Source organism: Rhodnius prolixus, unplaced genomic scaffold (assembly GCF_049639745.1).
Source record: "Rhodnius prolixus isolate KJV_2025 unplaced genomic scaffold, Rpr scaffold_2, whole genome shotgun sequence".
In the NCBI taxonomy this organism is placed as follows: Eukaryota; Metazoa; Arthropoda; class Insecta; order Hemiptera; family Reduviidae; genus Rhodnius; species Rhodnius prolixus.
In genome coordinates this window covers 8,389,414-8,414,637 of record NW_027411592.1, presented here as the reverse complement: position 1 = coordinate 8,414,637, position 25,224 = coordinate 8,389,414, and the positions used below count along the sequence as shown (strand labels likewise).

At 37.3% G+C, this 25,224-nt stretch overlaps 1 protein-coding gene and 1 long non-coding RNA gene across 6 annotated transcripts in view; one reads left to right on the top strand and one right to left on the bottom strand.

Moving 5' to 3' along the window:
* LOC141448883 (agrin-like) overlaps nt 1–25,224 on the bottom strand; it is a 397,223-nt gene that overhangs the window by 192,981 nt on the left and 179,018 nt on the right. The gene's annotated exons all lie outside the window — the stretch shown is intronic.
* LOC141448881 (uncharacterized) lies at nt 1,798–24,550 on the top strand. Its single transcript, XR_012455247.1, has 3 exons — nt 1,798–1,897; nt 1,986–2,024; nt 14,355–24,550. It is a non-coding gene; the product is annotated as an uncharacterized lncRNA (long non-coding RNA).

Genomic DNA, 25,224 nt, shown 5'->3' with positions numbered 1-25,224 from the left:
ACAGACCAGTTTCCGGCTGTTGCATACATCCTCTTTACTGACCTACACACATACACAACGACACACCCAAAGCCACTTTGATCTTCTGCCGGCCGTACAGCACACACACACTCTCTTTCTCTATTGCTAAACATTAAATTACCTTTAGTGGTGGTGGCAAGCGTGAGGGAGGTTGCAATTTACAATCAGCTGGTGGACCTAATCTCTCATGAAATCAGCTGTAAAATTAGTATAACACACAAATTCGGTTAATTGCTTATATTTGGCGTAGTGGTAAGGAAAATTCATTCTTTTCAAAATAATGACGAATTTTGACGACTAGCAGAAAATGTTTTCAAAAAATAAGTCAAGTGTTGTGAGTTTTTTTAAAGTAAAATTGGTGAAAAGAGCGTGGAAATAAGGAAAATCTTTTGTGACTTTCTTATATTTCCGAAAAAGAACTGCCTCCAATATTCTACACGTTCACTACTACCTTTTTTCGACAATAATCGCTAAAAACTTCACAAATATTTTCAGAGAAATGGTGGTAAGCCAATTCTCTTACAGTCAGGGATTGCTGGGGATCACCAAGGGTTGGAGTTCTTGCGACTCTCAGAGATTGGATCTGGAGAGTGCATGAAAAAAAAACTGGGTGATGTGTCCTAGGGTCAAACACAGCAAGACTATGATGCCTTGGCTGTGTAAACAAAGTACCGAAGAGACTCTGTGCTTGGGCAGGAATTGGATTACTCTGATTGCAGGTCTATTCACAAGGGCATGGTAGGTTTCAGGAAGTATCTGTTCATTGGGGGGGCTTATTAGCTTGGAATCGAAGTGCAGATTGTGTCAGGAAGAGGAGGAAATGACCTCTCACTTGTTATTCAATTGCCTTTAGAACTTTGAGATCAAAGGAGATAGTAGCGCAAAAAGAAATGGTAGGGAAAGTTGTCAACTTCTTTAGTAGGGGAGGTTTCGCCTACTAGTTCCAAAGAAGGAAGGCACAACAAGCCTCTTTTGGCCGCGGTGCCGTGGGGCATAGGTCCCATTTCCCTTTTCCAATCTCATCTTACCGTCAGGGATTCTGATTTCCGGTCGAATGGTTACGTCCAAAACATTGATATCGGAAGCGGCAATAGTAAATAAAACAAAAAGGAATATCAAGTTCAGAGTCTGAGACTTTTCGTTTTTGAGATATTCTGTTAAAACAGACAGACGTTTCTTGGAAAACAATATAATGGAAATTACCTTTCGCTCGCTTCGTCTTGAACTTACGCCAAGTCTGCTTGAATATTTTCATGTGCCTAGAGATGTCGTTAATGACCAATAAGTTTTGGCTTTCCTGGATGTTACCGTTTAAACGTATCAGGTACTTACTTCTTAGAAAGTGCATTCCAGTTGTCTTTGTAGGGAAGATAAATGGAAATAACTCTAGAGGTTTATTGCTGTGGTTTGGTTGGACTCAAGTTTATTGAGTTTACACCCATATTTTCCTTAGGGCTAGCATTGTTCTTGTTGTAGGTCGAGACTAGACATCACCGCAGAGACTCTGCAGCTAGCTGTGATGACAAATAGCCGGTAGATATTAAGTTCGATATTCCTGTAGTTGTTGTGACAGTATCGTCCACTTGTTAAAGTAAAGGGTCACTCAACGTCAATGTTAAATTTATTAATTAAAAGAGGAAAAAAGATTATTGGCAATTTCAGTGACAACTTTTTGTTTTATTATGAATAGGGACTAGTTTGAAAACGTGGCAAAAAATTATCGATGATCAACTGTAATTTTATTTACATTATGGGTGATGATAACCTTATAGGTTAGTCTTAATGTGTCTTCTATCTTGACTGTTTAGCTTGGTGGTAGTTTTTGAAATGTTCTTGTTAGTTCCAGTACAGTGTTGCCAAAAATATGTGTTTTGTGGTAATTAATTAATTTATATTTCTTAATATTACTTCGCTTTGCAATTAAAGCTGAACTTTACTAATCATATGCACAAAATATCTATTAGATTTCAAACTACCAATCAAATATAATGCAAACAATACAGGTAATTATCTTGAATCTAATTTTAATCATAACTGTCAATCAAACGTACATACATATTGCTCTTGAATATAAGAGGCTTTATGCAATTAAATATTTAGTACATTATGTTGTACAAGGAAATGCAGTAAATCCAATTGTGAACACTGCAATATGTAGCAGCACTTACGAGTGCGTTTATAACATTTCTGACGTTAACTCCATTTGGGCTAACACAGGAATTCCCTTACATTGAAAGTAGGGCAAATATTTTCAACCCTTTTTGCTAGTCTGTTTGCTTTTTAGTCTGAGACGTGTGTAGCAGATAGAACAATAACAGAATATCTTCCGTTATCTCCTAGTTCTTCTTCGACTTTTTGTCTTTTGCATTCCACTTATTTAGAGATGTCGTTTAAAAAACTGAGATTAGTAAACGTGGTAAAAACTTGATAATAAAAAATTACTGAGATTAGTAACAGTTTCCAAAAAGAAATGCTTATCAACATTTATTCACAAAGCTGAGCTGATTATCTTCTATTCCTGCACAACTGGAGCTCCAGATAAGTCCAACCATAAACCTCTTGGTGAAGAATTAGAAACGATCGATGATTTATAGTGAAAAGATTCCGAGATTCATTTCATGCAATTTGAATGTGCAATATTCAGATTACTGTTGTTACAAGATTATTGTGGGAGGGATTGTAGATTTATAATAGTTAATTACTGATATCCAATTATTGCATTTTAGACTTGTTTCATCGGAGGGTTTCTCCCAGACTTAATGTTATAACCAGAATTATTGGATATTGTAAATAGAAGTCAATGTTATCAAGTGAACTTGAATAGAAATTATCTTTTGTCTGTAACTTATTTTCGGCAAATGTAATTTATATAAAGCAGCAGATGTTACGATGCGGAATGTCCTTCGGCATTAAATTTAGGCCACTTTAGATCACTGTCTGGGCACGCTCAATGTTCATCGATAAGATCATAAATTAATGATAAAGATCGTGCTGGTGAAGGGCAACGTCTGGTAAGGCCATTGTCATTTGCTGAGGCATTTTCAAACCATTTTTTGCATGAAATCTGCAGTTTAACAGGGTAGCCTACTTTCTAGGAAGCCTGGAGTACAAAATTCCTTCCATTTTGTTCAATGTACCTCTAGAGGGATTCCATGTAGATCGAAAAGCATGCATTAAGAATCACTCCATGATGCCTAATGCACTATTTGCTCTTAAGGTATTCAGACCATGATTGAATTTACTCTCATCTCCACCATGATTTCTTTTAATTTACCTCAAAACGTTGGTAGATATGGATGAGGATTACTAAAAGAAATAAAAAAGTGCGCGAACTCATAATTTGACATCAGTGACATTGGGACATGAAGGAGAGGTCATGAATGAATAAATGTGGTTGACATGCACCTACGTATTTCTGTTCGCATGATGGCCATAATGTGCGGGATGATAACTTTGATTGACGAGCCGCACGCTAGACAATGTAAAGCAAGGTTAATGAATTGAAAACCATCAAGAAAGCTAATTGTAGAATGAATTAAAGTTGATCTTGAACCGGAAAAAGTGAGGACAATAATGGCTCGGGTGTCATCCATGTCGAGGACATTTAACAATGCATAAGACATTAGATAAACGAGATTCTCGTTGTTTGCGTGACCGAATCAATTTTACTGGAAACGTAGATTAGCTTTCGCGTTAGTGTTGGGCATTTGTATAATGGCAGCCAACTGGAAACCAACAGTACCTTTGGATTTCTATGCCGGAAGGCGGAAATGTACCTTTTCAGGTACTCAGATCTGAAAAGCAGTGGAAAACTAAAGGAAACTGTAAACAAGCAGAGAGAGAGTGTGGGGCGTACTGTAGACTGTCTTCTATGGTGTGTTTGCGCTTTAGAGTGCATGCTTTAGTACGTGAATACTCTGTGTGATGTCATTACAATGACGCTAATAGACTGTACAATACGCTGGATAACGATCTGATCGAGTCGATTACATGATGTTTACAGCGGCTCCCTCTGCAGAGCCTACACTATAACCTAATTCGTCCATTACAGAATTAGAACATGCTTAATTCTCTTAAATCCATTTTTTTTTTAACTGCTATTTTGTAATTTCCTTTAGCAGTTACTTAAGAGAAGAGAATGTTCAATATTACTAGTCTCCTTGGTGAAAGGTTCCCAGTCTAGTGCTATCCTGTAATGCGCTAATACTTTTTACCCCAGAAATGTTCTTATTCCAATTTTCCTGAGATAATGCAACAAATAAAAGGTGCAGACCTACATTTATGCAACTTAAAAGAGAGGAACCGTTTTTGAGAAAATTAATAATGAAAAATTTATTAAGTTACGTGGTACTTAAGGTTGAACGACTTTTATCCAAATCTTATTGTGGCATCCCTCTATTAGCATTTAAGCAAAAATCAAGTTTCAAATTTCCTGCGATTTTACGTTTTAGAATTGCGGTGCATATGGACAGACTGGCACGAACATACACCGACCATTTCTTAAAAAAATCTTTTCTCGATCCAGAGGACCTTTCTCATACTACAACAGAACTGGACGAACTAAAGATCGCTTGGAAATGCCAGCATTAACTTCGCTACTTCCGCTGGAGAAAACGCTACGTCACAGCTATCATTGTCTGAATAATGAAGCAATCACGATAAATTAAGTATTGATAGTAAGTTGATAGCGTTTGCGGTCAGCCACAAATCTAATTAGAGATAGAAATTCTGATAAATGTTATCAAATTATATAAAATGTACATCTGTTTGGCCAACTTTACGCACGCCTGCACAAATGAAAACTGGAAAGTGGGAGGAATGTTGATAGAATTCAAAGTAAACACGGGGTCCAGAGGGAGCGAGAGGCAGGCGTCCAGCGCTCCTGTTATCCCGCCCAGAAACTCACTGTATAAACATATAATTATAAATCCCAAAATGTTTGGACAAACTTTTGGTACATTATGAGTGACACGTATACACAAGTACATACAGTGTATGTATACTGCAGTATACACCAGTATACTGTGGCATATACTGCTGCTGCTAATGTTTACTGACTCCCCCTCCCTACTACTTGGTATTTTACATCTAATTATAAAGTAAGGTAAATTATTTAAACATTTGCAACTATCACCAGCAACCAGCTTTATTATCCCACGTTACTGCTGCAGTAACACTGGTTTGGGTGGGCACAAATGTAAACAGCATTCTGTAAATAGTAAAATTGTTCCTCTGCATACAACATTATTGTATTCTGGCACAGAAGAGGTCAGGAAATACTCGGAGAAGAGTCATAATCATCTGTATCCCGCCAACTGCAAGCCCAGCTATTTTATTAAATATTCTAACCTAAACTTGAAGGTGACATAGTTCTTTGCTAAAGAAGGAAACACAATCTTTTCCCAGTAAATCTGTCTTCTGATTGGTGAAGATTAGGGCAATGTCCGGGAATCCATTATGCTACCTATAATTTTTAAAGTCTGCCTGTAGACTACTTGGCTGCCGTTAAGTCCAGTAGATATCCCATTCTTTATAGTTCTCAGACGGTTTCTTCGCAGCCTTTTCGGTTTTCAGCTTCTCTTAACGTCAAAATTGCTAACTCATTTATTCAAGGGAATGGAAATGCTTCTTTCAATGGACATCTTCAGCAATTGCCAAAAAAACTTTTGATTATAGTGAGTGCAGCGTTGCGAGAGCCTCAGCTCGGAACAAGTGGCCATTTCTGTCTTGGAGATCGACTTCATTTCTTGGAGCTGTTCAATTTCATAAGGTTTTCTTAGCATACTTTTGTTAACAGGCTTCTTTTTGTTTGTCATTTACCAGTTTATATAAATCTGTGTACTTTGTACAATATATCAGTTGGTCTATTAAATCATGCTGTAGAGCTTGGTGCTTTTAAGGAAATCAAATAGGTATTATACGAATGTGGCTAGAGTCAACGTGTAGAAGTTCAGTCCTGGGGCTGCTCGAATGACGTCCTAAGTGTGTCGTAACAAGGCGGACAGTATAATTGTGTTTAACAGTAAGGGTAACACCGCCCGATTGGTAAATTGATGGGAGACACGTGTGTCAGTCTTGAATGTCCAATTCGGAGGCGGCTCAGTAACACCTCTTCTCGACGATTAGGTAGGAAATCCTAGTAAGGAGTATTTTTAGATGGGATCTAATGTGCCAGGAATTACATATTCTTCCAGATAATCTGGTTCAGCTATCTACTGCTTCTCTTGCTCATTTTGACAAACCAAGAGAAGAAAACAATAAAACTGCTCCAAGTTCCCTCCTCGTCTCTGTACTCTCACTGGCTGTACGATGTTTAAAATAAAAATAAAAAAATCTGAATTCTACTTGTGGGTAAAAAAGAACATAGAAATCAGAATGAGGATATGCACAATATGTGCTCAGGCACTTAGAATATAAGTTGATGGGCTTCTGGAAGGAGGCGTGCGTAGCCCACACATGAGTTAGGAAGGGATGGGTAGTGGGATTTTAGTGCAGCAGTCTCGGTCCCATGTGGGCTTAATGGGCCCGCTGAGCGACAGGTGTCGCCAAGTGCGATGTAGGCACCCTACACTCACCCCACCAAGTCCTCTTGTCTGTCCCGCAACCAGTACTAGCTGCGGTTTCTACCAGTCCCTGTACAGTACCATGTACCATGTACCACTGCAGCTTACCTACAATTCTACCGGGAAACAAGATGCCAGAACGCGCTGTATGGCGAGACACGGAGTAGTGGAAACTGTGGCGGCACGATAAAGGGTATTCCAAACTAGATCTCGCCCAAACTGTGGGGAATTCTCCATTTTGGAGAATGGAGAATGTATGAGCGTGTGGAGAATGGAAGGAGGGGTGTGGTGGTAACAGAAATGAGACGAGCATAGACTTTGAAATCAGGTCATAACCCAGGCGTTGTGATTTCACCCACTATGTATGGATGTCGTCGTTATACGGCGCTGCCTATGCCAAACCAGGATGGCAAAGAGTCATGGCCGGCCACGTCAATGACCCCGCCAGGCCCTCCTACATTCCCAGCTTCTCTACATATACATTTACTCCCAGAATAACCAGTACAGTTCCAGAGGGAGAGCTGGAACGCTATCAGCTTACTCCAGCTACGCTACAACCACTACCATCAGTAATTACTAATGAGAACACAGTATTATCAACACGAGCGGTGTAGGGGGGCAATGTTTGTAATGTTTTTGTAATAAATCTAACGAAAGTCGGTCAACACGACTGCAATGTGTCGGGTTACTATGTCCGTTCGCGGGACACCCTTCCCTTCTTTTCATCAACTCAACATCACCGCATTAAATCAATCATAACTCAAGGATTCCCAAAGGAACATATCCTATCTATCCTGCCAATTTTCCTGCCTATCGCCGCCAATATCTTTTGGCTTCTTTCCTTTTCCAAGTCATCCAGTCTCAAAGGCCTTCCTATATTTTTCAACTCCTTAAGTTTAAATCCTCGGTACATTCCCGTAATACCAGATCTCGCTCATCCGATCTCTATATTCCCTCTCACAGTACTTCATCCTTTGACAAATCCTTCCTAATACGTGCTACCTCTCTCTCTGGAACTCCTTGCCATCAACTGTCCGCCATGCTCCTACCCTTTCCATCATTAAATCCCTTCTATTCAGTTATCTCCTTTCTATTCAGCTTCCTCCGAAATTTTAATTGTTTTAATTTATTTCCTTAATTTTTATTGATATTTTGATTTTCACTTTTTGTAAATATTTATTTATTTTCTTTCAATCACAGGCCAAACTATGAGTATTAAGGCCTCTATTTGTACCTGTGTTTATTCTTAGGAGACAATTGTCCCAGAATAATAAATTTCTTTTCTATTCTATTCTATTTCTATTTCTAGAGAGAACTAATGCTTAGATGCGTTTGCTAATGTCAAGAGGAACGGCGCTCGTTTCGGAACAATAAAAAACAAACAATAAAACGAGTACACGATAGATGAAGGGATGAGCAGGGCCGTTCTATAGGAAAATATGAAATAAACAGTTTATGAAAATTGGCTGTTAGAAATGATGTGGGTGGTGGTAAGTGAAATGAGAAGCTGCAGGCAGATGGTTGGTTGGGCAGGTGAGGCGCTAGTCAGTCGCAGAACTGTACTGCACTCAACGCCAGTTATAGAAATAAAAGAAGGGCTACCGCAACCAACTTTACAAGTGGACGGCTTCATCAAATTGTAGAGCGTGTAAAAGCCAGAATCGTGGGGGGGGGCCACTTTTGCTCGCTCTCTCACTACCTCTACTTCTGCATGTACGCATAACAAGAATGTTGTGGCAGCATTGGGTTACACGAGCAACGTTGGGATAATTATAATGGCAGTGTTGGCAGCACTGGACTGATGGAACGAAATGAGCATGCCCACCTTGTCACTAACAGTCCATGAGTGCCAATCAAAAAGTTTTATAAAAAAGCACCATAAAAGGCCTTGTTTTCACGCAACGTTTCTCTCTTGTTTTCAAGTGTTTCTGTGTGTGTGTTTGTATACAACATTGCAGACACTACATTGAGAGTCACCATACATAACTTCGGAAATACATGATGACACTCATTCACTTCTGCCAACATAACATTGGTAGTACTCATAAAAGCATGCACAGAAAGTTGACGGTTGGTCTGTTCGCGTGTGGTTAGCAGCTGTTATTTCACTGTTAAACCATTACCTTTTTGACATACATCACAATCTCCTTCGCTTTCCGTTGCGAGAGTTCCAGGGTACAAGTACCAGGGTTTATTGTCCCACGCACTGACGTACATTTTACATCAAAAACCAATTATACCATTGGTTCAATTTCAAAAAGCAGCCTTTTCACAAAGCTTTTCCGGCCTGTTCAGAAACAATAGCAGGTACTTCTTCCGTTTCATGTCTCCTTGTCAGTTTGTATTATAATTCTTTATTCCATTTTCCTGCAAGCTCCACTTTTCATTCATTTTGACTCTTTCAGTTGCAGGATAACTTTCCTTGTTTTTATTTTAGCTTTATTAATACTTTTCTCTTCAACTTTTTGGAAGAAAAGCTGTTCAAAACTTTTCCATTTTCAGCTTTTTTATCCATCCGTGGCAGTCTAATCGCAGCGAGAGGTGATGGAATCTGGATTGGTAAGTTCACTGTCCTTAAAAAAAAGGGGCAACAATGCTTGAAATCACTTTTCCCCTCATTCACACCAGTCATGGAAATCGGTATCAGGTTACTACCAAAAAGTGTCACAAGGAGGTAGCATTGACTAGGACCTTGTACTGGGACTTTAGTCCGGGAGGCGATAATAGTAGCTAACTCAGAGACAAAGGTGGCTTCTTCAGGCGATAATGCTGCCAACTACGGCCGTTAGGGCCACCTTGCAACAATCAAGTTCATCCTATTCATCCAATGGTGTGCAAATGATCCCATCAATGAGGCGCCATGGTAGCCGAGCTATGGGATCAAAGTAATCGCCTATTTTTTCAGGCGGGGCTTAACGTCCAACTACCATTTACTAGGTGTCGTGGACGGAGGCGATTAGCAAACGTACTTAACTATTTCTCATTTAACCGTTAAATAAAATCCAAGGCCAAGACCGGGAATCGAACCCAGTACCACAATACATATTAGCTTTGCAGGTCTTGCCTCTTAACCCGCTCGGCTACCGTGGCGCCTACTTGAAAAACGATCCCATAAATCCCCCTTTGATAACTATGCAATCGTTGGTTTTCTGACATATGACTATTGGCAATTCCAGAACAGCGCGAAAACAACTTGCAAAGCATCTTTTCTGCTTTGTTAAGATTTCAGTTTTGGGGCTCAAACAACCGAAATCGATTGACCAAAGACCTCTCTACACAGTGGAGAATAATTGTCGCTAATTATTCCACACCTGGAGTTTTCTGTCTAAAGTTCTTGATCATTTAACAATTTTTGTAAGCATCACCAGATTTATGTTATCATAAAGAAAAAAAAATGGCTTCCATAAAAACAGAATTTGATATAAAAGAAAGATTATAATAAATGTAAAATTTTAGAAAACTATTAATGGACTTTTTTTAAAGGATTAATTAAAAATCTGGACTTTTTAATCACAGTAACATTTTAAAAGCTAATAAAACAGCTCTAAAAAAAAAGTATTAGCTTAAATTTTTAACAACAATGTTGCAAAAGTGAATAGAATTGACCAACTTAACAATTATTTTGGTTGCAAAAAAAACTATTATTTATTTAGGAAAACTGACACAACTTTTCTTTTTTATCAAAAAAACAATTTTGAACGCTACACGGAGTTTTATAAAAACAGTTTTTCATTTAATCTTAAAAGTGTACAATTTTTGCGAAATAAACTAGATTTCCCTTCACTTGAAAACTCCCAATAAGTGAATCGCAAAGCAGTAGATAGGAATCTGACAAACAGTGGATCTTAAGGTTGGGTCAAGATAGAAACCTTGGCAATCATAAACAGTCGTCTGCACACGAACGCAAAACAGGAATACAAAATAGGGACTGATTTGAAGTTAAGGGAGGTGTGGCACCATGTTCTATTGGCATCCAAGCTAATCTCCGGAGAAAGGGATGGCATCAAGTCTCTCACCTTCATCGACTGTATTCCACAGCTAAAGGGAAGAAGAGTGGTATTTTTTGGCTTCAATCTTCTTTCCAATGGAAGCTGAGTAATGGGAGTCACGGCAGAGAAAGAATGTCGCCATACGATTGGCTCTTAAACAAGAGGTGAGCGCTAATTGAGCGAAGATTTCGATGCTCTGCAAAAAACACAAAGCAAGCCGCCAAATCAGTTCTCTGGTACATGGCAACCGCAATAAGGAAATGCCATATTGTCAGAACAATTTAATATATCCTAATTTAGCTCTGCCTCTTTTCACATCTAATTTTGAAATTACGTGAATTAATCACATTAGGAAGATAATAAAATAAATTCTAAGCCAGATATTATTCATAATACGCTATATATCATTCGGCTGCTGTGGGAGCAGTGGTTAGAGAAGGTTATCAGTGTGGGGCCCACATATTAGCGAGAGCACACGGCGCAGCCCAAAGCGTGTGATATAGTGATATATAAGTGCAAGAATTAAATAAAGCGCCGGCGGCGGGTACAGAGCAGACAGGAGTATACGATCTAGCTGGCAGTGTGTCGCATAGAGCAACAGGTTGTAATGTGTATTGTTGAAGGGCAGGGAAGGCGGCAATGTGCTAGCGACATTGTCCCAACCCCCACCCTAGGGCTATCCCCACCTAATATGTGATTATTTTCTGGCAATATAACCTACCATCCTCTTTTTGCCGACCAAATATAACCGATATAACCTCCCAGTGTGGCAGTCACACTTATTGCTAGTGTTTTACTTAAATACACTTTACAGTTATTACATTGTCAACATAGTGCTTTGTTTATGTTAGTCTATGTGTGCTTAAATGCATTCATCATTTATCAATCAAGCCATATTTGCAAATTCTGCTGTATTTTATTGAATGATACTGGGTCAGTGCGTAATGGAGTTTAAGTGAGGGTAATTAATGGAATTTGAATGAGGAAGAAATGTGAAAACGGAAAGCTCAGGATTTACTGGGTACACACAAACGAACTGAGATGAAAAGTTCTCTAGCCAACAGTGAGAAAACACTTACTTTTTTTTAAATGAAAAATGTACCTATTTTCAGAAGCCTTTTTTATCTGTATGCAATTCATCCTACGTTGTTTTGATGAACAGTTTCACCCTAGAAAGTGTGCATTATCAGTGGATATCACCTTTTTAAACTAGTTTCCAGACAAACTTCTGTCTTTGGATTCGAAAACTGGTGTTCCCAGTAACAGCTAACAGAGAATGAAGTTGTATACAAACTAAAATGTTTGAACTAAACGGCCTAGTCTGCCACGACTATAGTCAATCGTTTCCATTTTATAAAAGTCTGTGCCAAAATACTAAGTACGGTACTGAATAGATAGATGTTCATCTGAAAGTAGATTAGATCGATCTTGTCTAGTTACCCTTTCTGTTATTCAGAGCAGAACGCACGATCGCTCTCAGCGGTAAAGATGAAGTAGGCTGGAAATGGTCAATGATTTTTTGACTGTTGGTTGTTACTTATTGGCCTGTTGGTATTGCGCCGCTAGACTATAAAAAGCGCATCATTTCTGTTCGAAGATTGAGTTCCTCATAGCTTCAAGCATTCCGCGAAAGAGATACAAGAAGAAGCGGACTTATACAATGTTTGTATGAACCTTATTTTTATCACACCTGATTTAGACTGGTATTCTTCCTGTTGTCTCCCCACACCCTGATCTAGTGAACCCGTAGGATAAGTGCCTAATCAATCTGCCTTTAATTATCCTGACTACGTGAGCAGGGAGAACAATCCTATCATGGCGATACCGTTTTAAAAGCTCCTCTGCAAGAATATCTTTATCGTTGTGACCTATTTGTTTAGATCTACCCAAATATTTTGTGGTTTAAGGCTAAAAGATGCCTTCATCGATATTACAATCGTCAGAATTATTCAATTAAAACAAAAATCTGTACTTACAGAGAACATACAAAATGACTTATTTCCGTTCTTACGCAGCAAACAGAATATTCCATGCAGGACTTACCTGAAACAGAAAAAAAAAGTATTGATTAATTATTTGAAAAAATAGTAATCAATAATAACTACTAATAATTTGAGGAATAAAGAGATAATACAGTTTAAAGGGAATAAATAATATAACATTAGTAATAACGCACATCAGACATGCATTCGAACTTTTTGCTAATTGATGCTGCTGCTCTCAGTTGGCACCTTTAAGAGATACTCCTTACATGCACTTTTCTCCCTCCTTTCATTCGTGGTCATTTTCCGTCTGTAAGATCTAACATCCATGTAATGTTAAAATGTTTCCCAACTGACATCTAAAGAAATTTGCATTGCAAAAGCAAGAGAGAAATGAGAGGATACAAGAAGTAATTCTTTCTGAAAAGAGGACCATCGTAACAACTAACATGGCTCGCGTAAATGTTCCAGCCCTCTACTTCAATTAGAAGATATACGCTACCAATACTCGAACAATCATATGATCCATCACTGAAAATGTATTGTAATAATCACTTCATTGAATAATTATTTCAAGGAATTTAATTCTTTTCTGCGCAATACACCAACTCATCAAATTTCCCAAAGCCTTTTGGTTACATGATATCATGAAACTGGTTCAAACAGGCTAACAGGTTGAACAGAAAGCGGAGGAGGTCAAGGTTTTGGACAGGAGCACAAAACAGATAATAGTTGGAGAACAAAAGTAGAACAGAGGGTGGCCAGACACAATCTCGCGTTCTTTCTCTCTCCTCTCTCTCTCCCTCTGTGCTATTTAACTAATTAATTTAATTTAATTAGCCCAAACAAGGTCACTATCTATTTAAAACAGGAGCTTTTTTTTTTTTAATTTAAAACTATATCAAGTAATTCTTCGACCTTTTTTACTTTTTAATTAATAAATAAATATTAATTAATTATAAACAAATGAAGGAAGAGAAATTAATTCACTTTTTTATTAATTTTATTTTTGTTATTTTGCATTTATCAATTTTCATTCTGAATGAGATTTTGTAGCTATAGAAAGCGAAAATACATTCTATTATAGAAACATAATCCGTAAAATAACATTAATTAATAATAATAATAATAATTAAACCTAAGTGCCAGAAGCCTTTGTACTACTCTGTGTGCTGTATCCTAGAAAAGAATTCATACTATGCGTCGGTTTCAAAACATAGAAAAAAATCTGTCATTTTCCCACTAAATTCGAATTCGAATCCACCTGCTGGCCCTTTGATTTTCTTCTTCTGACCCATGATGGACTATGTAATTTGTGACAAGAAAACACACAATGTCCGAAAGTCGGCAATTCACAGAAATGCGGTCAACCTCAGATACTATAGCAAATTTAAATTTAAGGATTTATTTAATGGATTTCTGCAGAAAAGATTGGCGGAATCAAGGATAACTTCCCAGAAAACCTAATTTATTAAATAGCAAGTATCCATTCCTCAGCAAGCCATTCTTGCAGTCCCCAATTCCAGAAAAGCTGGATAACTTAAGAAACTAATAGCGGTTACCATAAAGCAGGCTTAGCAAATAGTCGAAAGTTCCACTGGCACATGCGGCCCCATTCTAAATCACTCTTTAAGGGGGTGGCCCCCTAATCTAAGTCTTTTCCTTCTTGTGTTGTAAGAAAAATAAATACATAAAAGAAACCGCAAATAGAATGCCTCAAAAAGTGCTAGTTAGTTTTCATTTTCGTCTCAATTTGGAAGGATCTAAATATTGTAATTTTTCCTTTTTTTGCTAAGCAGAATGTACCTAAGGAGAGAGGAAGGAGGCGATAATAGTGGTACAGTGAGCGGCAAGAAACAATAAGATCACACTTAATGCGACTTAAGAGGAGGAGGAGGAGGAAGGGGCGAACCTTCGTTTCTCCTGCGTTCCTTTTTGCATCGCCCTTCGTCCATCTGCAAGAGCTAGGGCGCCTATCACTAAAACTGTAAGCGGCTTTACACTCTACCTTGCTGCTCTCTAGGTGGCAAACGTTTAAATTGGCTTGCGCCTCCCTAATACCATTACCAGCCACTCTCTCTATCTCTCTCTCCAGGCGGTACTTTGTTCTAGACGGTAACAAAATACTGGCAGTAAGGGTACCAACATTTTCTAAACAAAAAACCTTCCTTCCATCGTTGTAAAACTTATGGGGAAATTTAATCTGACAGGGTTGGCTAACCTGTTACCTTACGTTCTTATAAACAAATAGGTCTTGTATATTCATTATAGCAGCTTTTTAACCAATTTTTATTTTATTTTAAAAACAGATGACCTTAAATAATCAGCTGACCATTCTTAGTTTCTTTTCTACCCTTTACAATCTCTTACTCCTCTTAAGATGGAAGTATTGCAATCGAGTAGATAGTAAGTTTTCGCCGGAAATATTCGTGTTAAGGTTCTCTAAGTACCGGAAGGTGGTTCTTACTAATTGGTCCTTGAGAGAGAATTAAACTCGCAGGAAGTTCAGATTTGGATACTTTTCTTGGGAGCTACTCTGCTGGTGGCAACTCCCGGGTTGCGGAAATAAGATTTGACTAAACTATATTTCCTACCCCCACAATACTAGTTAACTCCGAGTCAAAATGGATAAAATGAGTGATATTATCCAAAACTTAGGACCAAAGCAAATTTTCAATAATAATTTTCAAATTACGAGATCGAGTTCAAAGAATAACCCCAAAATAGTTAATGCTAAAAAATAAGGTATTTAAAATTTAAATAATCCATAATTAAAAATAAAAATAATTTGAGGTACCAGAGAATTTAACAGCGCCGCGGCTTCCTAACTATAACCATAAATAACTTACTTACATAAATAACTTACGTATTTAATTGAACGAAATAGGGCTTACAAGACGTAATCCTCTTTTTGTGGTTAAGTTAACTTTGAACGGAAGTAAGAAGCCAACAAAACCGGAAAAAACACCTCCTGTCCTTCCCATAATGGAAATACGAGAAGATGTGAGTTTGTTCTTACAAAATAAAAGTCAATACGATAAAACAGCTACCTTAAACCAATTTCAGTTGTTAGTTTATACTTTAGGTGTTTAAGAATTAATTATTCGGAGAAGAGAGTCTGTGGCCTTTTAACTTACTGTCAAGGGTGCAGAATTCATGCCCTAAAGTACCATTTTAGTACGGCCCTACCCCTTATATATTATTAAGATTACTTGGTTTCCAAGTTGAAGGAGTGGAATATTGGATTTGAATGCGGGAGATTCCCAGCTGGAATTCTGTGAGTAGCTACATTTTATTTGTTATAAACAAGATATTAATAATAAAGTCAACGACATATATATATTTTAGCAGCTGGAGTTAAGCTCCGCCAGAAAAGAAAGCCACTTACTTTTTAATGCCTCAGACTGGCATAACCTCCAACTACCAAATTAGACGTCACGGACGGAAGTGGATATAGCAAATGTAAATATAAAGTTCTCATTATAACTTCAAATAAAATCCAAGGCCCTGGATCAGGAATCGAACCCAGCACCATAATGTATTTTATAGCTTTGCAGGTATCGCCTTTAACTACTTGGCTCAAGTTTTACATTAACGAATAGTCTGATGTCAGCAGAAATAGGTAAAAGATGGATTTATTTCATAGGATTTTTTTACTTATTTTATTATTATTTTTTTTTAGGGCTTATCTACAAAAACCTTTGAGTACAATCAACAACCTTCGGCTAGAAGAAAGAAAAATAAATGATAGATTAAGTTATCAATAACTGGGTGAATAGATAGTCGAATTGAGTATAAAGGAGAATCCGCAAGGACCAGTCTTGTCACTAAATGTGAAAGAGATAAAACCTGGATCATTTAAAAGTTGATTCCTTTATTGCGGTTACTTTCAACTTGGTACATTAACCGCCATAATGTATTGATCGACTGACAGAAGTTGTTAGATGATTAATGGAAGGATATTTTCTTTTACAAAAAGAGCCGCTATTTCCTTATTTTTAATATTATATTTTATTTTATACAAGTATTTTATTATTAATATTATTATAATTTAAACAAATATTCATATATTATTTAACAAGATAATTAAAAATTCATTTAAAAATGTTCGACATTGTAAATATGATCTCTAGAAGGCCTTTTCAATTTGTTAAAAATTATCTATATAATTTTCGTATTGGAAAAAATTAAATTAATGTTAAAAAATAATTGTAAATTGAAGAAATTATACGTCACAGAAGTTTGGGAGTAGGGAGGAAAGGCCAAAGAAAGTCGTGTGAGATATTGTTATTAATAAAGGGAGGAAAAGAGAAGAAATAATCGTGCTTCTGACAAGTTGTGAATTAAGAATTAAATCGAATTGTCTAATCGATAAAATAAAGTGGGCAAAGTAGAAAGCTGAATGAAATTACAAGAGAAGTGAAGTAGCTCTGCGGGGGTGGAAGGAGACTTTGACAATGGCCCTGTAGGACTTTAGTATAAATAATTAATTAAAACAAGGCAAAAAATAAAAACTAAAATAAGCTAAAAGGAAAATAATCAAGAGGAAAACTACAGAGAAGCAGCACAGCCAATAGTGGGGAAGGGAAAAAGGGAGGGAATTTCATTTGAAGTTCAAAGGAAGGAAGAGGAAATTAGCAGTAACTCCGCCCATTGCTGTTAGATAAAGCAGAATCTATAAACAGGAGACCCCGCTTACAGTTCAGAAGTTAAATGAAATTTACTTTTACAGGAGAGAGAGCCCTTCAATAATGTTCTTAACTAATGTGGGCAACAAGTAACCCATTGCCATCTGGAGCAATTATTCTTCATTATTAGAAACAGTAGTACCAACCTGACATTAAAAATATAATAAAGTTTCAATAATGAAAAATCAATGCTTACTATATCTTTTCTTACTGAATGAAAACAAGTGGTTGAGAAAACCTCTCCACAGGAAGAAATGATAAACAGATGTTAATCATACCTTAATTCTGCGAGAGATTAAGTCCGTGTAAGCAGGGTTTTGAAGATGCAACCGCCTTCAGACAGAACTCTTTGCTTTGTCACTTTATTTTTCTGTTTTTGTCTGTCTGTTCGTTTTTTTTGGGGGGGGGGGAATTTTATACTAAATAAATATGTGCCAAGGCACTAAGGAGTTTAAAATCCGTACTCAATCCGTTTAAATGAAAACATTAACGACAATTACGGAAATCGCTACGGGCAATACAAGTTCCTCACCAATTGTAAAAGGTTTTTTTCACTTCAAATGTTTGCCAGGGATACCGAGTTTGCTTAAGAATAGGCTGCTCCATTTCCAGCTCCGGAGTAACAAGGGATGTACTTAGGACAGAAATGTTTTCTTGTTACAATCTTCCTAGTAAATAAAAAGCAAATTTAATCCTTCAATATTATACGGAAACTAGAACTTACAAAGATATACAAATGGCATTGTACTATATAAAAGGAAACCATGATTTCATATATTCTCTAAAGTAATTTTAACAAAAAATATTACAATAGGATGAAAAATTAAATGCCATTTCAGTTCAGTAAAATTTATTTTGCCGAGCTTTCGACCTAGGGTGACTAGGACATCTTCAGGGCTGCGGAACATATTTACAGTTTGTTAACAATGATTCTATTGAAATGAATATGTATAATAAAACGAAATTTACAAAAATTATTTACCTGGTTTAGAAAGTAATACTACTATTACATTTCGGGGTTGGTGTGTATTTTGTCTCGTCTGTTCATGGACTGAGTGTGATCGGTCTATGCGTAATATGTGTTAGGTTGTGTGGAAGTCAGTGTTGCCAATTGTCAAGTATTTTGTAGTAAGTTTGCGTATATATTGTTTAAATTGTTCGTGTCTGTTTTGAAGTTTAAACTGTTTTCTGTCTTAGATATGTATATCATTTCTAGCACTTTCCTTTTTAGTGTGTTGGTTTCTGATTTAAGTATCTTTGTGTTTGGGAAATCGAAAGTGTGATGATTTTCTGTGCTTTTTTAAGGAAAGTGCTGTGGTGTTCTTTTTTAGTTTTGTGTCGTAAGAGTGTTGGTACAGTCTTTTTTTAAATATTGTGATGTTTCTGTGATGTTACACATCACAGTTTTGCCATGAATATAGGCTATTGACCTAAATATCAATTGAAATGCATTTCGAGCAAAAAATAAAATAATAATAATAATAAAACATTTGAAATAAAATGACTTTTCCTCGGCTGGTAAGAAACAATTTCCGGTCAAGTGAAAGGTTGAAAAAGGCAACTTTGTGAAAAGGCAACCTCTTGTACAGATACGAACGCACCCCGTTGCAAACAAGGAGGAAATGGTCAGTTGACGGACTTGGGAAATGAGACGATCCCTATCGGACAGAACAGGAAACAGTGTTGAGATAAACCATCTATTATTAGGAGAATGAGCCCCTACCCCCCACTATTGCGGCTATCAGCTGTACGAACCTGTATCATTCCCCACCTTGAGCTAGTAAATGTAGTAGTGAGATCTGAACTTCTGAACTACAGACAGGTAAGGTGACACCATTAGATTTCCCCCGTGGAAATGATGACATGGTAAATCTTAACGTTAGAGAGAACGTGATAGCGCTAGGGAGAAGAAGCAGAAAGATGACAGAACGGCACGCATCAATGTGAAACGTGATGTCACGAGTTATTGCTAGTGAAAGAGTGGTGGAGGTAACTTCGAGGACTGAACTCTGATGTTGAGAGTGGAAGAAGGAGGTAGTCAAAGAAGTGACAACCAGATTGAGACGTGATTTAGTCTTAACTGGTTTCGTATGTGTGAACGGTGTGGCGATGCTATCAGATCTGTCGAAGAGCAAAACAGCATACTCGTCGTCCGTGGTACTCTTCACGCCTCTTTTTTGTCATTTATTTCTTCCGAAAAAAGACAGAGCCAGAAATTGCCTACTGGCGCTGCCTTTAGTTTTAGGACTGCTTATTATTCCATTAGACGGCAATATACAATACATTGAGATTGGTGAGCGACGCTATAAAACGTAAGGTACCTAAATAAATCGCCCTACACTTCTAATTGTCTCGGATTTTGACCAACTAGAACCGATTATACTAAACTAGGCCCTCCAGAGAGAAATGGACAGTCTATTTCTAAAGGATAGCAAGATCCCAGCCTAACAACATGAACAACCCACAATGGTAACCCGAACACTCAACAACAATAGTTGGGCGAGCCCTCGGATAAATTCTAGTTCAGAACAATCCAGAAACCAGGTAACTCCTCGGAATAAGTAATTTTCTGTCTAAATCGGATTGGAGAGGACATCTGCATCTACCTACCAGATAGTGAAGGAGGCTGTGTCATCCTCTTGGAGAGGAGAATTGTTTTAGGCAATAGGTTAGTGGTTCTCCAAGTCAGTTGACTTTTGTTACTTCTTTTCTCTTCTTGGGTTATAGAGTGTGTGTACTCGCCGTAGAACCCATTACATTCCTAATTTCGGCTACCATCTTACAGGGAGGTTTCATTGGGCACCAGGTTTTCTTGTTCCCACGCTGCCTAAAACATCCCTAAGAAGCCTGGTTTCTTTAATTTAGAGGAAGCTGTCTTCAGAATTGCTAGGGGAATAGTAAGAGTGGCAACAGTAAACGACTCCTCCCTGTTTCAGGGTGGGGGATTCCAGTATTTTGACCAAAACCTTATTGTGGCGTCCTCCGGTAGCTTTTACCCGAAAAATCCAAGTTGAAGTTTGTACGATTTCCGTTTATGGATTGGCTACAAAAGGACCAGTATGCAAAAAACACTTTATCTTATTCAGGGGGAAACAAAAACGAATATTTCCTTCACAACTGGTCCATCAAGCTGGAACCAATTATATGCTAGTATAATAACTCTCGAATGAAATAAATTCCCCTTGAGTAGACGTAAAGCATGGTGAAAGCAAATTACCAGCCAAGCTTTGCTGAAACGCTGAGAAAGCGGGCGATAAAAAGGTTGGCAATTTCCATGGAAAGTTCATGTCAGCGAGAGGATATGGTATTGTAACATTCAATAATGACAGCGCGAACATGAACCCAGCATTATACCCAAACACCCCTCCACACCATGGCACTAAACAAAACACTTGCTAGTTACTTGGCTGTCCGCTGCCAGCAAGCAACGCTGCCTTTCCCATATAATTTCTTCTAGTCACGTGATAAAAATGTTATTACAGTCTCTTTTTATCCCCTGCAGGTACCATTTCTGTTGAAATTGCAGTCTGTGGTATAGTGGGTAAATAACTACAGTTATAAGTAAATGAAACATGGTGTTTTATAAGACCAATTTCACACCGGACTTAGGGGAAAAAAATGAGTAAATTGTATTATTTTAATAACCTAGTCATTAGCCAACATAACCTTAAATTGACCGTGTAACCTTCTCTTGTGTTTGGTCGATAATGTCGATTGTGCTCTTGGGTAATTTTGTTAATATTTATTTTGTTTTGGCTAAGAGGCTGAAGAATTGAAAAAGGTAATGCAGGGTGATGATCATTTTTAAAACCCAGGAATAAATAAGGTGCTTAACTCTCTCTCCGGCATTAAGTTTGAACAAGTAAGATCATTTAAGCGTTCAGCAGTGGTGCTTCTTAAACTATGGGTCACGACCCCTCGAGAGGTCGCTGAAATATATTGTGAACTGATAAATGCATTCACTCATTAACATTTTATTAACAAGTTAATAGAAAACACAAGTTTATTTTGTGGTTTACTTCAGTAACTCGCGAAAGTTCAGCAAGTAATAGGAATAACATGTTGCAGTGATCCTATCAAAGATACCATGCAAATGAAGGATAAGTTTGTTGTTCTGTGGCAGTTCACTTTTCAATGGAGTTAAGGTGCACAGTTCTACGTTTCATACAACAAATTAAAAACATCCTAACTTATTTACGATTTATTTTAATTGAATTTGTACTCTAAAATAGATAAGAGGTTAAATCAAGCAAAGAAATGTGAATGCGAAAAAGAAGAAACCAAAGCGACTTCGAGTACATCGGAAAGTACAAGAAAAGAGCCAGATTCATCCAAAAGAACATACAACGAATCATTTCTGCAACACAGGTTTACTTTTAATAATTAAGACAAACAGCAACCGCTTTGTTTAATCTGCAACGAAACTTTGGTTAATGAAAGGCATGAAGCTCACAAAATTAAAAAGGCATTTTGAAACGAAGCATCCTAACCACTCTAATGAAACAATCGAATATTTTGAAAGGCTTTTGAGAGGTTTTTAAAAAAAGAGAAAAACTAAGTTTTGAAAAATATGCTACGGTCCAGGAAAAATACTAATTAGCAACCTGCGAAGCATCATTTGAATTTGAAGAATTTTCTAACCAACAGTGAGAGAAACCGCGAAGAACAATAAACCCGAACATTTTATCAATTGTTAAATAAACCAAACCCTTGTAAAATCAGTTTTAGCTAAAAAACATTCCTTAAACCAGACCAATGTTAAATGCAACCTGGAAACCATTTTACTTCAGATTTTCCACAAATTTTCTAACTATAACTTCCGTCTTGTTTCTTTAAGGTTACCAAGATAGCGTACAGTGTTCTCTTATTAAAATTTCATTCATCATAAAGTGATACATTGCTGCCAACGTCTACACATGAATACAAAATGTACCTATAAATGATATCCAATTACAAATAGATAGTATATATTAATCACTGGCTACTATATTACGTTATAGCCTACCTCAGCTGTAACGGTGGTTATAAATTGCAACCTCAACTAACTACTAGGTTAATATCATGTGCATAAATAAATTCATGTAAATTAAGTACATCGTTTTGTGTAAACCTATTGAATGTTATGAATTTTCTGTGTTCATTAATCACATCTGATTTTTCAGTTATTTAGCGGATCTCTCAATACAAGAAGGTGCACTCACACTTTCATTGGTAACTTCAAACAAACAACTTAATTTCTGTTTATGTCGTTGAAACTTGTCTGTGCGTGGTACACTTAAAATATTGATTTAAAATGAAGTTAAGGTAGATGTGTAATCACTTGCTTGACTACTAAGTAACTGACGAAGCCTCAAGAGAAACTTTTCTGTTTCATTAGTCGAAATTTATATATTCTTTACACATATAGAGGATTTGTATTGCGAAAAAGGTAAGATTTTTTTTGTTTAAACGTCTTACAGAGTTAATAAATGATAAATTCCTTCCACTGCACAATTGAACGCCGTAAAATACATTTATAATACATACAAATACATTTTTGGTCAGTATACATCGCCTATTTGAACAGAATTCTTCGCAGAAACCCTGCGAGCCCAATGAAAACGTCATTCACTAAAAAAAAAAACGAACCTACTTAATTGTTTTCTGGCTCAGTTGTGCCAAAATATTATGCCTACGATTCCTCAATTCAACTAAAATAAAATTATGTCCAAAAACGAAATAGAAGAGATAATGTTCAAATTTTTATTCATCCAGAAAGTGGTAAATAGGGTGGGTATGTAGATAAGGGAGAAGAGAAGGCGACGGTCAGAATAGCAATGCGAAGGAACGGACAAAATTCTGCAGTAGAATGTGGAAGAAGGACCCGCCAGGACTTCTTCAGTTGAGAGAGAGCTAGGGAGCACTAATACTGCAGCAAGAACTTCCGAGTGATGTAAGAGTACAAATAAAAACTTCTAAAGAAAATGCTAAGTAAAGGAAAACAAGATAAACATAGGGCGGAGGAAGGGTGGCACTGGAGAAGCCCAGCACTATGTGGCCCTTCGCCGTCCTCCAGCTACAAAACTAAAGAGAAAGGACGTGGAGGAAAAAGTCACTTAAGAGATTCTCTGAATTCCTGTCCAGAGGTCGTCCTTTATTATGTACTTGGTGATAGTTGTGGAAGGGGAGGCCGTCCTCAAGCCTTTACCGGGGGAGAGCTGGTCTATGGATTCGAGGGAAGAAGTAACTTGGTTAAGCGGAAGTTTAGGGATACACTACTAGCCGGGGGGGTAGAAAGGGCATTTCGATCAGAAGCAATAATCTGGAGGAATGATGTGAGTTGGGGCTCCCATTTTAATATAACAGGAACTGGGTATATCCCGCGTATCTCCCGCCAAGGCCGCAAAAGAAGAACCTCTCTCTCTCTCTCTCTCTACCACAGTTAAATGGTGGTGGGTTCTATCTTGCTGAAGACAGCTACCCACTACTGCAGCATCCGCAAATTGGATCAGCAGATTCCTGATGGTTAGGCTAAGAGCTCACTTATTCCTCTCAGATTTCTTTTTTCTTTTTTTTTTAATTTCATGTAATCCCAGTAATAAAGTGTGCTTAACTCTGTCCGAGCCACTACCCCTTCTAAGCCTGGACTTTGCAAGGAAGAAGGATAAAAAAGGACAACAGGTTATTAAAGAAGAGAAAGGCCAAACTGAAGACAGCCCCCCCAAAAAACTAGTTTCTTAATATCTCACATCGTTACCAATTTTTATTAATTTGAAGACAAGTGAATTATCCGAGATCAAGTTCACTACTTTCAGAGATTATCTCTCAGTTATTTAAATGAAAATTCTTTACATAAACTTCGTCTAATAAAACAAAAATATGTGGGCCGAACACCCAAACTACCTCTTTCATCACATCATAGACTTTAAACTTGGACTTTTTACTTAGCTTTATCACAAGTTCACCAGACAAAAAAAGAGAAGTCCTGAGGAATGTGACATCTTAGAACCCGATGTTAAAATCAGTTTCCATGAAAAGCACTTTAAACAAAAACGAGAGATCTTTATCTTGACTGGATAAAAAAAAAACTATAAAGAAGTCTTATTAGAATTCCACGTTTCTGGTCTAATTCTTACGCAGAATTGATTTTCTCCACATTTGGAACTTCATTCGAGTATTTTATTCGTCAGTTCTGTATTGGTCGAACATCGACGTACATTCCTAGTGGAATTATAAGATAGGATATTCTATTCCTGTACAGAATTCCTGTCTCTTCAATAAATTTTCCAGGTTGAAAGTTTAGGTTAAAATCGTTCAACCAAGTAGTTCCTCTGAGATTTTTTTCCAAAAACGATTCGAACGATTTTCATTGGATAACATGTAGATCTTTAAGTTAACATTTGGAACGTTGTCCAGGACAATTTGATTAAGGGCTCAAATTCTCTAGCGATTTTCGTTACAATTTAGGCTCGTCTGTTTTTGTAAGTTAGCCGAAACGCTAATTTATGCCTAAAAATTTAGAATTTAGAAAACAACCTTCTAAAACTTAGAAAATTAGTAACTTTGACATAAAAAAAAAGGAAGAAATCGGACAAAAGTCTGAAATATCTACAACTAGACCCAAGGCACAAGCTGGACTCCACTCATACTGGAATTAAGAAATGTCCTTTCTAATTAACCAATTGCAGAACCATAAAGCTCTATATAGTCAGTCCTTTAACTGATTAACGCTTGTAAAGTTGGACTCGCAACAAGTAAAACGGTAAAGTATAAGCTTTAAGTCTTCCAAAATAAAATCCTACGTGTTGCCTTGAAAGTTGTAATGGTTCATATGGAATGTCCAAATCTACAAGAAGCTGGAAGAACCAATCCTAGACAGGAATGCCCATGTTTTCTAGAGCATCTTCAAACTAGGGAAGCTAGACAACGTAACCAACTCGAACTTGAAAACTGACCGAAGACGGATGAAACCAAAACTTCTAGTTCCAATTTGAATTTGTGT